The 22,395-nt window shown below is 51.2% G+C and overlaps 1 long non-coding RNA gene across 7 annotated transcripts in view; it reads right to left on the reverse strand.

Moving 5' to 3' along the window:
• Positions 1–611: 611 nt before the first annotated feature.
• Positions 612–22,395, reverse strand: part of LOC141423442 (uncharacterized) — a 30,480-nt gene continuing 8,696 nt past the window's right edge. For 5 of the 7 annotated variants that reach the window (XR_012448336.1, XR_012448341.1, XR_012448338.1 and 2 more), the window contains 3 exons: positions 19,687–19,865; positions 14,448–14,615; positions 9,029–14,293 (listed from right to left, as the gene is read on the reverse strand). This is a non-coding gene — a long non-coding RNA (uncharacterized lncRNA). Of the gene's footprint in view, positions 1,735–2,396; positions 4,989–9,028; positions 14,294–14,447; positions 14,616–19,686; positions 19,866–22,395 lie in introns of those variants that run through there. The other 2 variants (XR_012448340.1, XR_012448339.1) reach the window with 2 other exon arrangements.

Consider the following 22,395-nt stretch of genomic DNA (forward strand, 5'->3'; position numbering starts at 1 on the left):
TGAAAGAGACAGAGACAGAGAGACAGAAAAAGAGAGACAGAGAGGCAGAGACAGAGACACAGAGAAAGACAAAGAGAAAGAGGCAGAGACAGAGATACAGAGAAAGGACCAGAGATAGACAGACAGAAAAAGATAGAGAGAGAGACAGACAGACAGACAGACAAAACAGAGAGCAAGAGAGCCTGGGAGACAAAGCCAGTGAGTCAGTGGGTAAGCAAACGCTCTTAGAGGGCTCTGCATAACAGCCAACAGCAGCGAACCTGAGGCTGTGGGTGGTGGGGTTGACGTGGAGGACCCTACCGCAACAGGACCCACCCTGACCCCACGCTGGGAAGCGCTGGGCTGGGGGCCAGCGAAGCACTCTGGCCCTGACAGCGGCTCATTTTTTAACTGGTGTTATTTCATTAGCAGCTTTACTCAGCCGCTGGCAGTGCCCCAACATGGCTGCCAGCCTCCTCCAAGGCTATGGGGTGCAGGGCTGTGGGCTGAGCATCCCTCATTCACACGCAGAGCCAGGGTGAATCCCACTCACAGCAGCCCCTCACTAGGCTGGAGGGTTCCCAGGGGACTCACTCCCCAAGGCACCCTACCCTCCCAGGCCCTGCCCGGGGAAGGGTGTCACACAGGCTGCCCCACCAGATCCATCCCTGGGAATTTGGATCCCAATAGGGATGGGGTAGAGGGATGGGTAAGTAATAGTCACCATAGCTTCAAATGCCAACAACCCCTGGGTACAAATGACTGACCCAGACTGTGGCCCCTGCTGTGTGACCCACACTCCAGTAAAGTCAGTGGCCTGGAAGTCTTTTCTGTAAGGAGTGGATTCTCCAGGTTGTGGTCAGTCCGATCCTGGCCCCTTCCTGCTGCCCACTCATGTGCTGCTGACTCCTAGAGCCCACTGTGTCCATCACTGTCCACAGTCATTTTAGGAAATCTGGTTTCCTCCTTAAATACCATTATAGGGAACTAGCAAGCTGTCACCTTCTAAAACAAGCTTCTGATGGATTAAAGTGAGCCACACACACAGCACACTCCAAAACAACCCTTGCCCATATTGCAAATTAAACTCTTAATGTACTCTCTGTCGCTCAGCCCCCAGATATCAGGCCTGCTGCACCAGGCGCCAGTACCCACATGGTAAAATCCACTTCACTTTATTGCCACTTGCCTGGAAAATGACTGCAGGGCATGAATACTGCACCTCCCACGTGTGACTCAGCCTGGCAGCCAGTAAACCTCCACGAGCTGCTTCAGTGGCCTCTCCTCTAGTGGGCACTCACAGCAGAGTTCTGGAACTTCAGGGCCAGCAGGGAGGTGGTGTCTGCTTGGACATTTTGGGGAAGTGGAGTTCCCGGTTTTACCTGGAGATCCAGCCAATGCATCTTAGGAGAGACTGGCCAGCCATGATAAATGGTCCAGGTTAAGGCATATGGCACAGGAGGGCTAATGTAGGGACCAAGCTCTGTCATTTACACTGAGCTTGGAGCCCCACTGCCACCATCCTGGGACTGGGAGACACTGGCCCTCAAGGACAAAGCCAGTGCAGATGGGTATCAAGGAGATATCTGATCTTGGCAACACCTTTTTTATTTAAGCACTTGTTCAAATCATACCTGAAACTAGCCAGGTCCTGGGCTTCCAGTTATATAGGCCCCCGGGTCCCCCTTTCTCCAGGCTGGTCTGGGTTGTGTTTTCTGTCACTTGTAACTGAAAGAGAAGTGTCTGTGTCTCCTCCTGGAAGGGCATGAAGTAGAAAAGACATCATGACCCGTCTTGTCATAAGAGAACATCAGACAAATCTAAACTGAGGGACATTCCACAAGGCATCTGACCAGTCCTCAAGTCTGTCATTGCCATCAAAAATTAGGGGAGCCTGAGAAACCATCGCGGCCCCAAGTAGCCCAAGGAGATAAGGTGACCGAATGTCACGTGGGATCCAGGGAGGAAAAGGGTTCTAGGGAGAAGCAGGGGATGTCTGAGGGGCATGTGTAGCCTGGCTCCCCACCATGGTTGTGACAAGTGCACTCCAAGGTGTCGATGTGAACAACTGGAGAGACTGGGTTTGGGGAATCTGCACTGTCTGCAACTAATTTTGTAAATCTAAAACTATTCTAAAATAAGAAGTGTACTTAAGAAAGGGAAGAAAACCCAGCAACAGTAGCTCATGCCTATAATCCTAGCTTCTCAGGAGACAGAGATCAAGAGGATCATGGTTTGAGGCCAGCCTAGGCAAATAGTCTGTGAAAACCTATCTCGAAAAAACCCATCACAGAAAAGGGCTGGCAAGTTATAAAGCGCCTGCCTAGCAAGTGCAAGGCCCTGAGTTCAAACCCCAGTACTGCCAAAAAAGGGGGGGAAGGGAGGAAAACACACACCTCTCGATGTTCACAGAGGAGAATAAGGCTAGCAAGCCTTTAATTCAATTTTCTTTTATGTGTATGTTACATATGCAGCATTTTGTACCCAAAAGACTGGGGATGGGCCAGAAACACCAGAGACGAGGGACTCCCCAGAGAGGAGGGTGGCGTCCCCGCTCTACCCTGGAACAGCTGCCCTTCATTGGCCCTACCAGGTCTGGAAGAACTACAGAGTGAGGACGAAGCAGAAGAACCGAGTAGGGTTCTGGCAGTAAGGTGCTGGGGGAGTTGAGGGCAGCTCCCCCTCCATACCTGGGAGCATGGAGGTCTTTCAGGTAAATGAGGGCTGGGGAAACCGTGGACTCGAATGGTGATGACAGGGACAGGTCTGTGGGCATTAGGGCTACAGCAGCTGAGGGCCTGGGATGCAGGCTCACCCTGATGGCCTTGAGAGCCTCAGTCCATGGACCTGGCCCAGCTCTCTCTTCTCTCCCCTTCCCAGAGGATGAAGGGAGCTGGGAACCCAGGAAAGCCCAGCAGGACTGGCCCACTCTGGGGCTTATGCTGAGAAGCCATCTGGGTGGCCCCTGCTGCAGGAAGGTCAGAGGAGGGAGCCCCTCAACATTTTCTCCAGCTCATCCTGGGCTTGGCCCAAGGTCAGATCCTGCTGCTTAGGGTGTGTTGTCCCAAAGACCCCCAGTTTCATCAGGGGCCCTGATTGAGACAAATTGGGCTCTGGTCCCAGGTCCTCAGAGGGGCATACCTCCTCTCTGGCTCCCAGCCACGCTCTCTATTAGACAGACTCCCCCCAGACTAGAGTCTGATGAGAGAAGCCAGCTGGGCTCTGGCCATGTCTCCTCAGATCCCCTGAGAGCAGGGAGCCATAGGGCTGTCTCTTGCCCCTTGTTGGTGTCCTCAGCTGTCTGTGTGTCCAGCAGATCTCCACTGAGTGCCATTTCCAAGCTCAGCCCTGCTGGGTGGAGGAACGTGGTGATGAACAGAGATGGGGTCTTTTCTCGTGTGCTTACTATCCAGTGGGAAGGACCACCTTCACAAAAATAGCCACCCACTTAACGTAGCGTGCAACATGGCAAGTGCTTGAAAGACTGATTGAGAGGCCTCACCAGGGGCTTCCGGGAGGCAGTGGCCTTTCAGATGGCCTGGGAGCGAGGAATACAATGAGTCAGCTGGTGTGTCAGAAGGCGGGGTATGGGGGGGACATACAGACGGGGAGCTGGGATGAAGGGAGGTGAGCATGTAAGGGTTTGTTTGGCTTGTTTCTAAGGGCAACATTAAAGAAACCAGAGAGGATTCAAGAGAGTGGACTTGCTTTCAAGGAGGAGGCAGGCATGGGGCCACTTTGTGGCACATGCCAGGGCAGGTGAAGGACAGGCATGGGCACAACCCTGCAGGAACAGAGCTGGGTGCCATCACCCTTGTGTATGCATAAGCTGCAGCTGCACCCCTCTGCTCTGCTCACTCCTGCCCCTGGGTTGGTGAGGTTGGCTGGCCCTCGTGCAGGCTGTGGGTGGGGCTCCACTCTGCTTATCGTTTCTTGTGCTCCTTGGACCCATCAGCCATGCAGAGCCAGTTCTCAGGGGATGACAGCAGTGCTGCCTGTGCACAATTCAAGCCTCTGCCTGTGTCAGGACCACAAAATCCCAGAGGTTCATGGGAGTCACACAGTCAAGCCCAGGCCCAGGGGTGAGGAAGAAGGTTCTTTCCCCATAGGACCCCTAGAGAGGGAATATAAGGCTTACCCCAGTCCCCCAGAATGAAGAGCTGGGCTAGGTACTGCAGGATGGTTTTCCATCCTGGTGAGTCAAAGGAGGAACCCACAAAACACTCACCATCTTCCAAAGATGGAGCTATTGGTGGTGAATTGCTTTACCAAGGGCAGCATTCATTATGGAGAAATGTCACTGTAAAGGGCTGGCTTTCCCCAGGGCACATCCGGTGTCAGAGCAGTAAGACAGGCCACCGAGAGCCACTGGCGTGTGGCAACAGGGAAGTTGCATGACTTTCCAGCTGAGAGGCCAGTGGAAAGCCTGACTCCTCTGCAGGGGACAGCACGAGGGCAGCAGAATTCCCTGGGGCCGAGCACGGGCTGAGGGTCGAGGACACACCAGTGCAGCTGCCTCCTCCATGTCCCCAGCTGCCAGCCCCGCCGCCAGCGAGCCTCCTTACAGTAACTGGCTGCGATCACGCTAAACATAAAAAGATTGCTTTCCCGGAAAACTGCTGACACGTGGGTCTGGGAAAGAGAGGGGCTGTGAGAGCTGGGCTGCCGATCCACAGGACGCCTGATGGCTCAGACCTTAATCAATCTCCAGCCCTGGAAGCCAAAATAGCTGTGATTTATGAAATTCCGCAAGTCAGGTATTTTCTCCATTGTCTCTGCATTCCACACAGTGAAGAGAGCCGTCACTTGCTGGCTCCAAACATTGCACAGGTGTGCGATGTCTCTCACTGGAGCTCCACACCCACACTGGTGTCTTCAGGGGCCACTGTCTGTGCTTCTTCACATTTCCATCTCCAGTGAATCCTCAGGAGACCTCTCAGGTGCACGTGGGGTCTGACACTGATCCCAGCCCAGGGTCACTCCTTGTGCATGGAAGAGGCCCAGTTCCACTGACAGAGACAACATGTGTATTGGGGGCTTGTCAGAATCTACAGAAAATACCAGCTTCTGTTTTATTTTATCTAATTAATTAATTTATTTACTTTTATTTTTTAGTGGTTCTGGGGGTTGAACTCAAAGCCTTGCACTTGCTAGGCAACTACTCTACCACTTGAGTTATACCTTCAAACCTATTTTGTTATTTTATTTTATTTATTTTTGCAGTGCTGGTGATTCAGCTTTGAGCCTTGTACTTGTTAGCAAGCGCTCTACTGCTTGAGCCATGCCACCATTCAATTTTGTTCCCTCGTCCATTTTAAGACTGTATCCCACCTGCCATCTGTACTCACCACAGAACACCCTCCATTAGTCATTCAAATGAGCTGAATGAAGTGAAGATCAGAGGCCCAGAGTGGCTTTGAACTCATATCCACCAGGCAGGTGTGTAACTGGAGCAGATGGGCACTCCAGTATCTGGGATGGGCAAGACATTTCCAAGTACCAGAAAGAAAGCCCGATGTTTTAGCCAGGTGCAAGTGGCTCACACCTGTAATCCTAGCTATGATGTGGGAGACTGAGATCATGGTTTGAGGCCAGCCCAGGCAAATAGTTCTTGAGACCCCCATCTCCAAAATAACCAGAGCAAAATGGACTGGAGGTGTAGCTCAAGAAGTAGAGCACCTGATTTGCAAATGCAAAGCCCTGAGTTCAAAACCTTAGTCCTACCAAAAGTAAGAAAAAGAAAAAGATTGACATTTTGAGCACAGAAGAATTTAAAATGTCTGTGTGATCAAAGACACCATCAGCCAACATTTCAAGCAAATGGCAACCTAGGAAGTATTTTCAATGTACACTACAGAGGGTTAATAGTGTTATCATAAAGAAACCCGTTTTAAAAAAAAGAACTAGATACACCCCTAGAAAAATGGGCCAAACACTGAAACAGGCATTTTCCAGATAGCAGCATAGCCAATGAGCTCATGACACACGCTGAACTTTGCTGAGTCAAAGGCAGGCAATGAAAACATCGGGACATCCAGTTTCATCTCTGTCAAAACAGCAAATGCCAAGGGCTGGTGGAGTGGCTCGAGTGTTAGAGTGCCTGCCTAGCAAGTGTGAGGCCTTGCGTTCAAACCCCAGTAACTGCCAAAAATACCAGCAAATTACACGTGAAATTGTAAAGTCAGTTCCACTGACATGATTTTGGGAGGTAAAGAGACAGGTCAGCAGGGTGCATTTTAACAGAATGCACCAAAATTCCAATAAATTCATAGAAATGCTTCCTCAGTAAGTAAGTGGGTTTTTGTTTGGTTTTTTTGTGGGGGCGGGGTGGTTTAAACAACAGAAATGTATTCTCTTAGTTTGGGAGGAAATAAGTTTCTGCATCAAGATTTTCTCCTAAGACTAGCCATTGTGTAATTCCCAAAACTGGAAACAATGTACATACGTTCAATAAGTTACTGTAAGAAGGTATGTAGCCATTGAAAATGTCACAGAAGAGTGGTGTGGAGCGGTACCAGAGGGTAAGTGGAATAAAAGATCACAACAGCAGACGTCCTGTGCATCTACTTCATAAGAAAGGACTGAGTGATTAAATAAACAGATAATTAAGGACACAAACATGCTCTCAGGGGAGCTGAGGGGCCTCAGGATCTCTCTTGTTGCAGGTCAGAGGAAAGGACCAGATAAGCTGGCTGTCTTTTTCCCAACCCTCTGACTCTCCACCTTCCTTCAGTCAAGTATTCTTGGATCATCATGCAAAGAGGTGGATGTGGAGACCAGGGAAGAGGGTGCTGTCCCCTCGGGGGGTCATCAGGATGGACCAAGATTTGGCGTCGGGCTCTGCTTTCACCAGCAATGGGCTGGCAAGTCACTTCACCTCATCCTTTCTATTCTTATCCGTCCAGCTGGGGAAATAATGGAGTCTTCCCACAGGGCTGGGTCCTCATGGGAGTCAAAATTCACATAGGAAATACTCCGTAACTATGTCACTGTTGCTGCATTTGTTCAAGCTTGAGGCAACCTTTTCCAAGGGAACCTTGCTTGGATGGGAATTATAAAATTCAGGTTCGTGCCTCACATCCCCAGGACCATCTCCACACCCTGCATCCCCGTCAGAGTGAGCCTGCAGCTCTCCAAATGCACGTTCAGCACTAAACATCACTGCCCCAAAATGGAAACAGCCCCAATGCCCACCAGTGGCTCAGTTGGAAAAACGAGTAAAGTGTACTCATTTGTACAATGGCACGTGAAGTGCAAAGGCATAGCAACCCCAAGCGTGTCCAGCAACCCGGATGAATCTCACAGACGTAACACTGTGTGAGAGCCCAGACACACAGCATGCAGGCTGACTTGCTCTGCTTAGAGAAGGCAAAGGCAGACAATCCAGGATAGCATGGCAGGTCCTCAAAAAGTTCAACACACAGTGACTTTATGACCAGCAATTCCTCCTCTGGAAGCCTTGGGAACAGAGGAAAAGGAGAGCAAGGTCTCAAAGATGTGTACACCCACGTTCACAATAACCAAGGAGAAGAAGCAAGTCCTTCAGCATCCTCTGATGGATGAATGGGTAAACACAATGTGGTCCGACCATACAAGGGAATATCACTCATCCTTAAAAAGGAACTTCTGACACCCGACATGCATGGGGGGACCTTCCTCGTGCTGAAGGGAAATAAGCCAGCTGCAAAAGGGCAAATCCTTATGATTCCATTTATGTGAGGCCCCTGGAGTGGTCAAATTCATAGTTAGGAAGTAGAATGGTGGCCATCAGGTGCTGGGGAAGGTGATGGGGAGCCAGTGCTTAGAGGGGACCAAGTCTCAGTTTGTGAAGAGGAAAGAGCTCTAGAGATGGATATGGTGATGGTTACACTTAAAATGGTTAGAAGGGTAAATGGTGATGTTATGTATGTCTTACCATAATGAAAAGATACACCAATACAACAACAAACAAGCAAAAAGCCAAGCAAAGGCCACACTGTGTCTGTTGCATTTTGGGTTCAGGTTCAGCAGGAATTCTGGAGGAGATTCCATTATCCAAGCAGAGCACCTGTTCAGAGCCCAGGTCTCCCATTACCAGCTGTGCGCTCTGGGCCAAATTTCTCAGCTCCCAGAGGCTCTGTCATCCTGTCGATGTGGTGGAGGGATAGTGCACATTCCAAAGGCTTGTGGTGAGGGTCAAAGATCAGAATACAAGATGACTCTCACCTGTAATCCTAACTACTCAGGAAGTGGAGATCAGGAGGGTCCCGGTTCAAAGCCAGCCCAGGCAAATAGTTCGTGAGACCCTATCTCGAAAATACCCATCACAAAAATAGGACAGGTGGAGTAGCTCAAGATGTAGGCCCTGAGTTCAAATCCCAGCATTGCAAAAAAAAATCAGAATAAATTCAAAATGTCACAACTGCCACCTGCCACAGTCTTCACTGTCATTTTCCCTAGCCTTGCCCAACCTTTAGACACACAGGACTCTGGGCCTCAGGATGGCTAACAGGTAAAAGTCAGCTTTTGTTCTGAACCTGCGAGCTCAAGTTTCAAGGAACAACAAGGAAGAAGTCTGTACAAGATCTCGGTTGTGGGCTTCACACTTGGCAATCAGAAAACGTGATTCCCAGACCAGAGCGATGATACCTTTGGCAAAGCACGGACCTGGATTGAGTCAGAGGTGTTTGGAAGAAGAGACATATATATGGGCCACAGAGAGGAAGCTCACACGGCCCCGCAGGATGCAGAAGCTCCCTTTCCTGCGGACAGGAACCAGAGCCACTGGGGTCCCAGCTACACCTGTTGACACAAGATCCCCACAGGTAAGAAGCATGGGGCTACATCTTAATTAAGAGTGTGTGTGTGTGTGTGGGGGGGGTTCTTCCCACAGCCTTCAAAGCTGAGGAAGAGATGCAGGAGTGAAGGGGTGGGGTGACATGCACAGAGGGGGACACAAGCTGGGACCATGCTTGGGCCATGTGAGACTCACGTGCCAGGCACTGTTCCTGGGTCCACCTCAGGAGTCCACTCAGTGGTCCAGGGCTGGGGCTGGAATCACCTTTAAAGCCACCCAGGAATCCTTTCAGGGAAGACCCCACCCAAGATCCCGGCTGGAGTAATGTTCAGAGGGTTGGTCCACCAAGCAGCCAGATGAGAGCAGAGCCCCTCGGGAGACACAGAGTGGCCAGGACAGTGGGATGCCGGGGTGGGGGGTGCTCACATCTGTGAGTGACTGCTACACTGGTGCCTCCCCAACCTGTGCACGGGAACCCTACAGGTCAATGCTGAGTCAAGCTACCCCCACATCATGGGATTCCTAACTATCCACCTTGCTGCCCTTCCTGTTCAGGGTGCCCACCAAGGACTGTAGAAGCCGCAGCTAATCTGAGACCTTTCTGTCCCCCCCTGAGAGATGCCAGCTTTAGGGGGAGTTACAGGAAGGCTCCCCAGGACATCCACACAGCTAAACACTGCACTGGCTCTCTTGGGCATCTCCAGGTGCCTGGACTCAGCATGGGCACTGCTGCCCTCTCCTGGCTCTGAGAGGCAATACAGAGAGGGACTTTGGGAAGAGAAACGCAGCCTGGAGGGACCCAGAAACAGAGGGTCCCTAGGAGTCTTAGGTGACTTCACTGGATCCCATGAGGCACTGCTCAGAGGCCAATGAGGAGGAACTTGGGGGCTTCATGAATCTTAGCACCAGAAAGAAAGGGAAGGAGACCCATGCAGACACCAGACCTTCAGGTTCTCTGCCCTCTGGACCCCATGCTCTTAGGACATAGAAGGAAACTCTAAAGAGGTCAGAAGGGATGGATGAGACTTCAGGGTCTAGTGCCCTCATTCTCTAGTTGGGAAGATGGAGGCTTTGAGGAGCAGGGAAACTTAGCAAGCCTTGTCCCAAGGTTCTGGTGACTGGGACTTGCTGAGGGTCAGTGAGGGGCACATACAGGTAATGCCCCCACATACCAAGGTGCCCGACTAGGGAGGCTAAGCCTAGTAGGCCTAGTAGGCCTGTATTACAGGCATACTTCCCGAAGCAAAGGCCCTTGGGTGGGGTCTGATCACAACCCAGCCACATCCTCTTGAGAGCATGGACAGTTGGGTCAGAGGCCCTCATCACCCTTTAAGACCCGGGATAAATGACACATGCAGGTTCAGGGCCCGCTTCAGCCTCAAGGTGCCACAGATGTCATTTGTTAATGCACTCCCAAAAGCCATTCTGCACCATGTCCCCAGCTTAGTGGCACACACCAGCCTTGACCCGCAAGCTTCCCAGAAGCAGCGCCCGAGGGCTGAACCTCAGGCCTTGCTGAGAGAAGTGCTGAGAGCACATTTCTATTGTTCCATCAGATTTTCATGCAAAAAAACCCCCAAAAACAAAAAAACAAAAACAGATTTTCATGCAAGACCCTACCATGACCAAGATGTCACAGAATTCTGGGCTAAAAGGGCTGGGTTGCCCCCTGAAACTAGCACTTGGGGACAAGGTGAGGAGCATTTGGACACCCTGTGTTTGCAGAGAACCAATTGGAATTCGAACTTTTTGTTATTGTGTTTGTTTTACAGTGTTGGGGATGGAACCCAGACTTGTGCACTCTAGCCACTTGTGCTCTGCCACTGCACTGCGTCACATCCCCTGAAAGATTTTTAACAAGACCCAAAGATCAGCTTTGACAACTGCCCTGCTGGTGTGGCATGGACTCTTTTTCCCAAGAGTGACTGAAAAATTAATTGAAAAAAAAATGTTCCAAGCTGGGTGCTGGTGGCTCCCGCCTGTCCATTCCAAGCTACCTGGGAAGCTGAGACTGGGAGGATCATGGTTCCAGGCCAGCCCAGGAGAAGGGGGAGGAATTTGGGAGACCTCCATCTCAATGGGAAAAAGACGGGCTTGGTTGTGTGTACCTATCATTCCAGCAATGGCAGGGAGTGTAAATAGAAGACTCATGGTCCAGGCAGGCCTGGGCAAAAAGAGACACCCTATCTCTAAAATAATCAGAGCAAAAAAGGCTGGAGGCATGGCTCAAGCCATAGGTGCCTGCCTAGCAAGTGCAAAGCCCTGAGTTCAAACCTCAGTACTGCAAAAAAATAAAGTTCTGTTTCAATGGATTCAATTGAGCTAGGTTACTAGAGACATTGCCCCTGGGGCAGGGCCTGCAAGGGTGAGCCCCTCTCTCCCATGTAGCAGCAAGGAAAACGGTCCTAGGAGGGGTTCCCCAGGTAGCCCTGTGAAGCCCAGCTGCCAGCAGTCAGCTATGGCTTCCTCCAAGGCTCCCTCCCCAGATGAGCCCAAAGGGTGTTGGCTTTCTGCCCCCAGCCCAATGGATGCCCTTGGTGGACATCATCAGTGCCCATTCTTGCTTTTCCTGGGTGGCAGGAATGTGTGTTTTTAGAATCAAACGGGCTGGACAATGCCCCTGGTTGTTTACAGATTGCTATGAACAGCAGGGTGAGCCAGCCTGGCTCAGTGTGTTTCCTTTTATTCTTTTCATATTGTCAAAGGTAGGACGAGCATGTGAAGAATGTAGCATAAGCGGAAGTTGCCAGCCCATGCTGGAATAGACACTGTGTGGAGGTGCCAGGATGGGGAGAGAAAGGATGGGAAGGAAGAGAGAAAGGCAACACCCAGGATCCCACCCCCAAGCCACCTGCCTGGTGAAAGAGGGGGATCCCAGAGCAGCTGGAGCCCTGCCAGGCAGCCCTCAGGCTGCTGGTTCAGGTGGGGAGTGCAGGGGCTGAGGGGCTCGAGGAAGGGAAGGGCCCAGGGGAACATCAATAAGGACGGTAACCACAATGCTCCGGTGATCATCAGAACATCGGAATAAGCTTATGGTCTTCACAGCAAATGCAGGAAACCAACTCAGGAATTCTCTTTGGAGAAGAGGCAAAAATGAAGCAGCTGCCAGGCCTTCCCCACTCCAGCTGGGTGGCCAGGGAGCAGAGAAAGAAAAACTCCTCATGGAAGAATTCCACATAATGTAGGGAAAGGCGTGAGAGAGTGAGAATGCATGGTCCAATGTTGACAGTCTCTGGCTGGGTGGACAGTGACATCACAGGAAGTGAGCCCAAGAAAGTCCCTGTGTCTGTGCAGTGTGTCTTCCTGCCATAGAGAGGGATGGCCGGACACACTGCCACACGATGAGCCTGCCATGTGTGCGTAGGGACAGGGAGCAGGGGACAGAGTGACCTCCGGGAGAGACAGGGTGTCTTTTCGGGATGATGAAATGTCCAGAAATTGGATCACAGTGAGTTATGCAATCTTGTGAGTGGACTGCACGTCACTGGATTGTACTTCAAAACGGAAGACGTTATGTTCTGTGCGTTTGCCACAACAAACAATGAAACAAGCCATCAGTGACTGATCTGGTGAGCTCCAAACCAACCCCGAGGCGCCAGGGCATGGCACCCACAGTGGTGGGACAGATGTCTGCAGGGAATTGGATTCAGGATGGGGTCCAGTTTCCTCAACCAAAAACAGAACATGGGTAAAAGAAAGAAATGAAGCTGGGAGAACTGACACATGCCACAGCACGGACTGATCTCAGACACCAGCCAGATGCACAGGCGTGGGGAAGCCGCCCCGCTGCCCGTGAGTCTCACGGGTGGGGTGTGTCAACAGAACCATGCTCATGTTTAAAGCTTGTGGAGAGCGATGCAGCACGGAAGTAGGAGTGGGTGAGATCACTAGAATCTGGGTTCTGATCCCCGATAATCAAGGTGGGCTGGGCTGGGGGCTGCTCCCATCAACTGCTGAGGCTGGTGATGCCTGTGTGCTCCTGGGCTCTTCTCCCCATTTGTATGTGTGTGTTTAAATGTTTCCAGAAGAGCACAACTTGGAATAGCTCAGAGGTCCTCCTGGTCTCAGGTGGCTGATCATCTTTGGGCTCCCAAGTGACTGCAGACTTGCGTCAACTAGCTACAAGGACTTTGTCAATAAGCTGGGTGTTGCCCCCAGTGTCGGGCATTCAGAACTACCTTCTTGTTGTGCAGAGCACCAATGCTGCCTCTTCTGTGTGGATCTAATGCCCCCTTATCTTGACTTTGGCACCTGCAAAGGTTGCTGCTTCCTCCTGGGTTCACCATTGCAAGTAGAGATTTGGGGAGAAACAGGAGGGCTGGGTGGCCTAAGCCATTCTAGGATCCGGAAGTCAAAACACTTCCACCGGACCCAGAATTTTCCACCAGCTCATCTGCTCTACTATGTATGACTCAGTCTGGCTAGACCCACAGCTTGGGGACAGCCAGGCCCTGGCGCCCACTGTTGAGGGCAGAAGGAAGGGTGGCTCCTCGGCTTATCACTGGCCGTACTTTTCCACTGTGGTCCAAAGGCCCCAAGACAGACTTCCTGTGGGAGCCCCATGGCCCAGCCAGGGCTGACAGTCTCTGGGAGCTTGCGCCACAGACCCCGGTAACAGCAGCTCACAGGGACCATCTGTGCACCCGCACCACAGCCCAGGAAGTGGGAGGGAGTAGGGGCTGCTTTTGCAGATGAGCTGAGACCTGAAGCCCATGGCCAGAATCCAGGTCCAGCCTTGCACCAACCCTTACCTGCCCCCCACCCACAACAATAACCCACAGCCCCCACAGAACCAAGTGGTACCCTGGAGAAGTGCTCTGCACACACAGAAGACGACAGACTCCAGTCAAGGAAAGAATTATGGTTTTTTAAACATTTCCACTCTAGCTCCTGTGGCAAGACATGCTGACTCCCCACGCCTCCCCCCTCCCCCCTCCCGTAACATGTCATTTCCTAAGTGTGGGGGCAGGGCTCTGAGTAAGGTCAGCATTATCAGCTCAGGACAAAGCCTTTAACTAGATTAGGATGAACCAAGGGCAGCCAGGACTGGAGAGGCTGGAGGGACATAGCCAGCCTCTTCTCAGGTGGCTCCCCTGGTGGAGGTATCAGGGGGCCACCCGACACAGATTGGTCTTCCTGTCTGAGGCCACCAAAGACCCCCCACACACACACCCAGACACCAGTAACCAGTCACGTTCTGATCCCAGGGACCCCTCACACCCTGACTCCAGGGAACCCCCCATACTCCCTGACCCCAGGGACTCCATATACCCCCTCTCCAGGGACCACCACACCCAGACTTCAGGGAGCTATCCTACACTCTGATCCCAGGGACTCCCCTAGCCCTGACCTCAGGGATCCCCACAGACTCTGGCTGATGGTTGGGTTTGAGAAAGAGAGCTCAATTCAGGCCAGCCTCTCCCCTGCTCCTCACCAATGAGCAGAGTGGAGACTTTCCACTCTGTTCCCACAATGCCAGGCACACAGGTTTGTCTGAAGCCTTTCTTCCAGGTGCAAGGAAAGGCCTTGTGAACCATCCTGGAATATAACAACCAGATGGTCCCTGAGTCAGGACTTGGGTCCTCTTGGCTGTGTGTCCAGTGCTGTGTACCTGCCACATACACTGGATTACCCTCAGAAACACCACACCCATCACACCTCGACACCCACACGCCTCTGTGGGGACACTTACCATGTCCCACTGCTGCATGGCAGTGAGCCTCCTGCTCCATGTTTCCACCAGATGGTGCATTAAACCTTCAGGATTTTAGAACAGTGGTGCCTCTCCAACCATAGTGTGGTGTAAATATAATGGAGCCATGTAGATGAATGCCCGTGTTCTGGCAGGAACAGTAAGAACCTGAAAAGGAAACTAGCAAAGTTCATCTTTGTAATTCTCTTTAAATTCAACACAGCCAAAAGCACTACCACTTTGATATGGAATTGATATGAAGAATTATTAATGAGACATTTTACCCTCTCTTTATCTCCTGACTCCAAAGTCCAGCTTGTGTTTTACCTTCCATCCCATGTCAGTACAGACACTGATTTTTTTTATCAGAAATCTTTGGCTAGTCTGGGTCATGGTGGCTCACACCCGTAATCCTAGCTACTCAGGAGATGGCAATCAGGAGGATCAAGGTTTGAGGCCAGCCTGAGCAAAAGTTAGTGAGCCTCCATCCCAACCAATAACAGCTGGGTGTGGTGGTGCATGGCTGTCATCCCAGCTACACCGGAAGCATAAATAGGAGGACTGCAGGGACTGGGGGTGTGGATCAAGTGGTAGAGTGACTGCCTGCTTTGCAGGTGTGAAGCCCAGAGTTCAAACACCAGTCCCATAAAAAAAAAAAAAAAAAAAAAAAAAAAAAGGATTGCAGTGCAGGCATAAACAAGAGACCCTATCCAAAATAACTTCAGGACATGGCTCAAGTGATACGGCACCTGCTTAACAAGAACAAGATCACGAGTTCAAACTCCAGCACCACCATAAAAAAGAAAAATCCTTAGCTGGACTTACATAAAGTTTAGTCAAGTTTGCTCAGCAATCATGCCGACATGTTTAACTGTTTTCAGTAGTTGAATTAGGGTTAGGTTTGAGTTCATTAACTGTGAGTACATTAAATATTCTTTGCATGTTTCCAGGGCTCAGTGGCCACAGCAAGCAGTGGCCACTGCAAGTGATGAGGCAGATATGGAGCCCTGGGCTTCCAAAGCTTCATCATGACCTCACTTCAGGCAGCCCACCTGGGCTGACCCTGTGAGGTAGCAGGACATGCAAGGATTCTGGGTCAGAGGAGCCTCGGGATGGGTAGGCACAAGCCCTTCATGAGACCGTGAGGACAGAGAGGTCCTGCAGTGTGGGATAGCCTGCCCTTCTCCCCAGAAGCCCTGTGGGGCTCTGGAGCCAATGCCTGCAGATCCCAGTTTTGCAAACTTTGCTCCTCTGGGATCCCTCTTCTGCTTCCATATGCTGTGCTGACTCCAAGCCCCCCACCCCAGCCCAAGCCCATCTGTTGCCTGGACAACTGGAAGAAAGTCAGTGACTGTCCCCTTTCTAGGCCTGGAGAAGCAGGGAAGGGGTGTCCTGAAGGGCGAAGGTCAGACCCTCCACCCCAAGCCCCTTCCACACCTCCCCTTGCCCTGGAATAATGGCCTGAGGGGCCTGTGAGCCCCACCGCTGCCTGGCACACTGGCAACCCCCTCTCTCCTGGGAGTCCACTGCCTTCTTTCCTTTCCTGGTGCATGTCCAGCTCCTTCCTGCCACAGGACCTTTACAGTTGCTGTTCACCAGGCCACACCCACTTACTCAGCAGTGTCCACCTACCCTCCTGTCTCAGTCCAGTCATGTTCTCAGGGTAGCCCCCAGACCCCTTCTATGACAAGTGAACTCATGGCTCCTTGTCACTCCTGAACACACACAGCTACGGCTTATACCCAAATTCACACTGTGTGGCTTTTGACTGCCCAGTCTTATCTGCTGATGTCTACTATACTGTGAAGGACCTGCCTGGTTCCAGCAGGTCCTCAAGACCTGGATGGTGTTGAGAAACACCAGAAGAAAAGAAAGAAGCCCCTCCCCCTGCACTGCCAAAGCACTAGTGACCACTCACCACACCCACCAGGAGAACGTGGAGCAGCCCACAGGGTTGGGGAGGAGGAAGGCACTGGTCAGGCCCTCGGCAATCTGGGGTGGGTCCTGGCACGTAGTCCCAGCCACAGCTGACTCCTTGCCCATTAAGGTGAGCATGCCCTCCAGTAGGGCCTCCCAGGGCCCAGGGCAATGTGATGTGGGAGGAGATCAGGGCCCGAGAAAACTGGAGTGTGAACCTTGCTTTTCACGTGCTGGAATCCTGGGTCTTAGGTACCAGGTGTGTGAAATGGGTGGAAATGCCATTCCGGGGATCCATTAGTCCATCTTAAAGAATGCACGTGAACCCTGTGTGGGCTGGTGTGTGTGGAAACCAGACGGGACAGGCCCTCAAAGCAAGAGAGAATCAGAGGGGAGTCATAATTCCTTCTCCAGTCAGAGACAGGGTAGGATTCCAATCAGTGAGGGCTACAGACAAGAACAGCGTCACCACAGGCAAAGGTGATGGCGTCACCATAGGCTGGGGCAATGGGGTCACTGCACAGGTTGGGCTTTGGCAAGCTCTGGACCTGCCCTTCCCTAGACATCCAGGCTTGCTCAGGCAGGTTGGCCAATTGTGTTTTCTGCTTTAATGGTTTAACTGGTACTTAGCCTGCTCCATGTTTACCTGGCTTCCAGGTTGCTTTAAAAAGTTTACCTAAGGCGGACTGGGGGAGGAGATCTGGACTATGCCTGCTCCAGTCTCTCTGACAAGCTGTGGACGGCCTCCCATGTGGCTTTCCTGACTACCTGAGGCTTGGGAAGTGGTTGTAAGGGACATCACTTGTAACTAGAGTTCTTGCAAGCCCAGACCAACCCAGGAAACTGATCTCAAACTGCCCTGGGGCAGAAACTTCCCTTGCTTCCTGAACCAGTAATTTTCCAGAGTTGAAACTTTCCTCTCAAGGGGCAGGAAGAATGTTCAGCCACTGAAAGAGCAACCAGAAACTTTCCCAACTAATCAGAAGCCTTGTGGCTCACTGGAGCTGGCTGCTGGGCCCCATGGAGGACCAGGCTCTGGGAGCTAGGATGCCAAGTCTGCATCCTTCCTCATCTTTCTGATCAGGTAGGCTTCCGGCCACATGTAAGCAGCAGCCACACATAGAGAAGGTTCTGAGGTAGGAGACTCAAAGGAGCAGGGACTCAGGACCCTGGACATCAGTGGAGAGAAGGCTGCAAGAGACTTGGGTCCAACTCTGGAGGCACCAGCCAAAGGGAGGAGGTGTTGGGTGGGAACACCTGGGGAAAATGCAGCATCTGATGGTGGCCAGACCTGTGCCTCATCTCAGCCCGATGCCCCAGGACTCATCACTGTGAGAAGGCATTGCACTTAAACTTAGCATGTCCCCCAAAGTGAAGCCAGGAGCAAACCAAAGCACGGCCTACACGCCTTCTTCTGGGGACACATGGCAACAGGAGGCCCACATGGCTGCCCAATCAATGGCAAGTGGCAGGCAGTGCCATGGTTGGGACCTGGAGGAACCCTTGGGACCAGTGTGCACTTCACCTGCCCTGGCAGCCACAGTCTAGCCCCCAGATGGTGCCCATGGGGGTGAAGGCCCTGACTGGGGCCTGCTTCTCATGCAGTGTAATCTGGGCAGTGTTGACCTCTGAATACCCAGCCTCCTATATTCTAAACAGCTTCTGGAAAATTCAGTGTTGGAATATTTTTAAGGGAAGCTCTTTCTTATTATTCAAATATATCACTACCAAGAAAGGGAAATGGCCATGCAACCAGTCCTGCCAGTTTACCCAAAGATAGTTTATGCAGAACTTTGTACATAAAGAGTAGAGCAGCCCTGAAGTCTAGACAGGGAGGAAGAGCACATCCTCTAGCTTGCCGGGCCCTGGGGGCCTTGGCCATGAGTCCACAGGGAGCCGTAACTGACTATGGCCTATGTCCCCCCCCTCCAGATCCTGGGAGTCACAGCACGTAGCTGAGTGAGCCGCTGCAAAACACCTGTGGCAGGCAGGCCAGCCCGAGCCAAGGTTGACATGTCCTTCCAGAATGAGTGAGGTAAGGGCCCACCCTAGCTCTCCTTCCTGGAAGTGAGGCAGAACTAATGCAAATCCTTACTTGGTGAGCTCAGCTCATGACCCACTTCCCATCCACAGAGGGCCATCCCAGACACCCAGCAGCTGAAGAGGAGCCTTTGGCCAAGCAACTCAGACTTATACTTGCAGACCCTCAGGCAGTGAGCCAAGGGCGACAGTTGACCTGGGGCACCTGAGCAACAGGTCAGATCACCCTCATGGGGCCAAGGAGTGCTTTCCTTCATCATTAGTGATAGAAACTCCACATTGTTAAGCAGGATGAAATTCCAAACATTTTCCATCCTTTTGTTTATAAGTTAATGTTGCCTTGGACCAAACCAAAATAACACCTGACAAGGAAAAGCATCCAGGGAAGGCCACCGTCTGCAGCTGAGTGGCAAGGCCAGGATGGCAGCTGCTGGACCTGGTTTCATTTTCCCAAGTCAGCCCAGGAAAGCAGTGCCAAGGATGGAAAGGAGGGCAATGCCTGTCCATGAGAGACACTGGACTGTGAAGCTGGAGGTTGGAAGAGACAAGAAGGAGGAGTCTCGGTGACATGAGAGCAGCCACAAGCTCTGGACATGATGTCGCTTGCCATCCTGGCAGTACCTCAACTGCCCAGTGCCCCTCACGGGTTCCAAGAGCTGGAACAGGGCTTGGCTCAATGGAACAGTAGGGCTATCCATGGGCCACACAGGCCACTCAGTTCAGAGGAAGAGCAGTGGATGATGGGTGCTCAGGGTAATAACTGTAGGCCCTGGGAAGCTCTCCACTGCAGCCTGTCCTCTCTGGGTGTTCTTCCCTTCACAGCCTCAGGGCCCACTGAGGTTTCAGAGCCAGGAGGGGGTCCTCAGGGAGGAACAGGGCTGTGGGGGAAGGACTGGCAGGTGAGGAAGTGGCTCTATCCTGTGTCCCCCATAGCAGTCCTGCTGGCTCGTGTCTCCTTTGTTGGGGCTTTAGGTCAGAGTTCAGTACTGTAGCTTTAGAGTAGAGAACCTGAGCTCTGAGGTGGATGTGACTTTCCACGGCCTCTCAGGACCTAAGAGGTCAAGACCTCACAGCCACCCTCCCAATCAGCCCTGGGTGCAGTCGCTGGGAGCACCTAGGGCCAGAATTGATGCTCCCTTCTCCCTCTGACTCTGACCCACCTTCTCCCTCATTGGTACCTCTCTCCCAGGATCCTACCCCTCTGCTAATCCCCACCTGGACACCCCAACCCTGGCCTACACAAATGCTACATGATCGCCACAGGTAATGCCATGTTTCTTACCTCCAGCCCAGACCGCTCCCACCACCTCCGGTCCAAGAGTGAGTCCTGGGCCCAATTTCCAAAACACCTCTAGTTCTGCTGCCTTCTCTTCACTGCTCCTTTCCATCACCTCTTGCTGGTTCTCCTTGTAGCCATTCTGGTCTCTACTCCCACCAATGCCTCCTTGACAGCAAGATCTCCTGTGAATGTACATCAAATCATGACTCAGGGCAGTTAAATCTCCCCTTGGCTCCCACTACTCTCCAGGTGAATGTCGAGCTTTTTACTGTGTTCTGGGAGGAGGGTGGCACAATCAAGACTACACAGCTTTGTCACTATTGTCATCACTTGTTCCTCTCTGTGTGCACCATCAGCATCACCACCATCACTACCACCATTGTCATTTTTTCCCTATAAAGCAAGAGAAGAGCCCGGCACCTAGCTACTTGGGAGGCAGAGGTCAGGAAGATTGCGGTTCAAAGCCAGCCCGGGCAAATGGTTCATGAGACCCTATCCTGAACAAATGCTTCAATAAAAAGGACTGCTGAGTGGCTCAAGTGGTAGAGCACCTGCCTAACAAGCAGAAGGCCCCGAGTTTAAACCCCAGTACCACCAAAAACAAGCAAACAAAAGATTAAAAAAAAGAAAAAAGTCTGTTCAGTGTAAACAGACCTGGGTACTCCAAGTTCATCCCCATAGCCAGGGACCCAGGAAGCAGAAACACCCCTGGACACTTGCCTCCATCACCATAACTGCGTCCTGGAGAGAAGGGAACTAATGACTTTTGTGCCTTTTAGAGTCACAGCTAATGAGGGTTCTGAGGGAGACACGTAAGAACACTCCCGGGGTTTTTCCATTTCCCTGATCTGATGCAACAGGCCGTGAACCATTGGTCACCAGGTGTTGGCTAACCAGATCTGAGCAGTAGCCCTCCCACCTTACTCAGCCAAGCATGAAACATGCTGTCAGGAGCCCAGCCTGGCACAAATGCCCAGTGCCAGCTTCTCAGCCAGTCAGAACCAAGGTCCAAGCACAAGCAATCATTCAAGGCCTCAGCACATGTGCAATGGCCCAGAGACTAGGAGTCACCTGTTTCCACCTCGCTCTGCTCCGGCCACACGACCACTTCTTCCCCTGCCTCTGGGCCTGTGCTCCCGCTCCTCCCTCAAGTGCAAGCTGGTCATCCATGCACTTGACTCCTCAGGGCTCTGTCAAAACAGCCAGCTAGGAGGCCTGGATTGGCCTCACCAGCATTCTGTGTTCCAATGCCCTGCTGCATTTTCTGTGTATTCCATCACCCCCCTAAGTTAGCTGTGTGCTAACTCTTCTGTGGGCTCCATCTTCCCTGAGCCCAAGACCCAGTCCACTTCAGGGTTTGAGGTCCACTTAGTGTGGGTGCATCACTGTGTTACATGATCCTAACCCTGGCAGTGGAAAGACCCTTTTCATGTGTCATCTCATTTGATTCTTCCAACAGCCCTATGAGGTCAATATTCTTAGTGTCTTTGTTTTGAAGATAAAAATCTTGCGGCTCAGAGAGGTTGAGATATTTGCTGAAGGTCACAAAGCAGATATCTATTTCTCAAGTGTAATAACCTGACCCAGGTCTGCTAATACAGTGCTTATAGGGACTGTACACCCGGCCCCAGCCTGCAACACACACACAACATGCCCATAAAGGGATTTTTAACAACTATTTTAAGAATAAGATGTAATTCGTACAGTAAACTAGGGACTTCCTATAAGTGGAATAATATGGTACTTATTCTTTTATGAGTAACTTATTTCCCTTAGTGTTGGTGATAGAATGCAAATTAGTACAGTCATTATGGAAAATACTAGGAGTTCCTCAAAAACCTAAAAATAGAATCACCATATGACCCAGCTATCCCCCTTTGGGGTATATGTCCAAAGGAAATAAAACCAGGCTATTGAAGAGACAGCTATACACCTGTGTTTATTGCAGTACTGTTCACAGTAGCCAAGAAATCACCCAAGTGTCCATCAACAAATGAACAGACAAGGAAAAGGCAGTAAATATACCAGTGAAATACTATTTAACTTTAAAAAGGAAGTTCTGCCATTTGCAATGACATGGGTGAAGCTGGAGGATGTTATGTTAAATAGAATAAGCCAGATGCAGAAAGATAAATTCTACACAATCTCACTTACTTTTATTTATTTCTTTTGGCTGCAGTGGGGTTTGAACTCAGGGCATAACACTTGCCAGGCAGTGTTACCACTTTAGTCACCCTGACAGCCCTTTTCTGTGATGGGTTTTTTGAGATAGGGTCTCACTAACTATTTGCCCAGGCTGGCTTTGAACCACGATCCTCTTGATTTCTGCTTCCTGAGCTAGGATTACAGGTGTGGCCACCAGCACTATTATAATCTCACTTATATGAGGAATCTGACAAAGCCTAAGTCATAAAAACAGTACAATGGTGGTTAGAGAGGCAGGGATGTGTGAAGATATTGATCAAAGGATACAAAGTTTCAGTTATAAGATGAGGAAGTTCTCCAGAGCTATTGTACCTCACCAGATCATAGTTAGTAACAATGTTTTGTGCTCTTGGAAACTGCTAAGAGGAAATTTAAATATTCTCATGCTGGCAAAAAACAATTCACAGCTACCTGAGCAAATTAGCACAATGAAATCATTCCACAATGTACGCCATATTGTGTAATGTAAATATATGCCATTTTTGGTCAATTTTTAGAATTAACTTT

Source organism: Castor canadensis, chromosome 5 (assembly GCF_047511655.1).
Source record: "Castor canadensis chromosome 5, mCasCan1.hap1v2, whole genome shotgun sequence".
Classification (NCBI taxonomy): domain Eukaryota; kingdom Metazoa; phylum Chordata; class Mammalia; order Rodentia; family Castoridae; genus Castor; species Castor canadensis.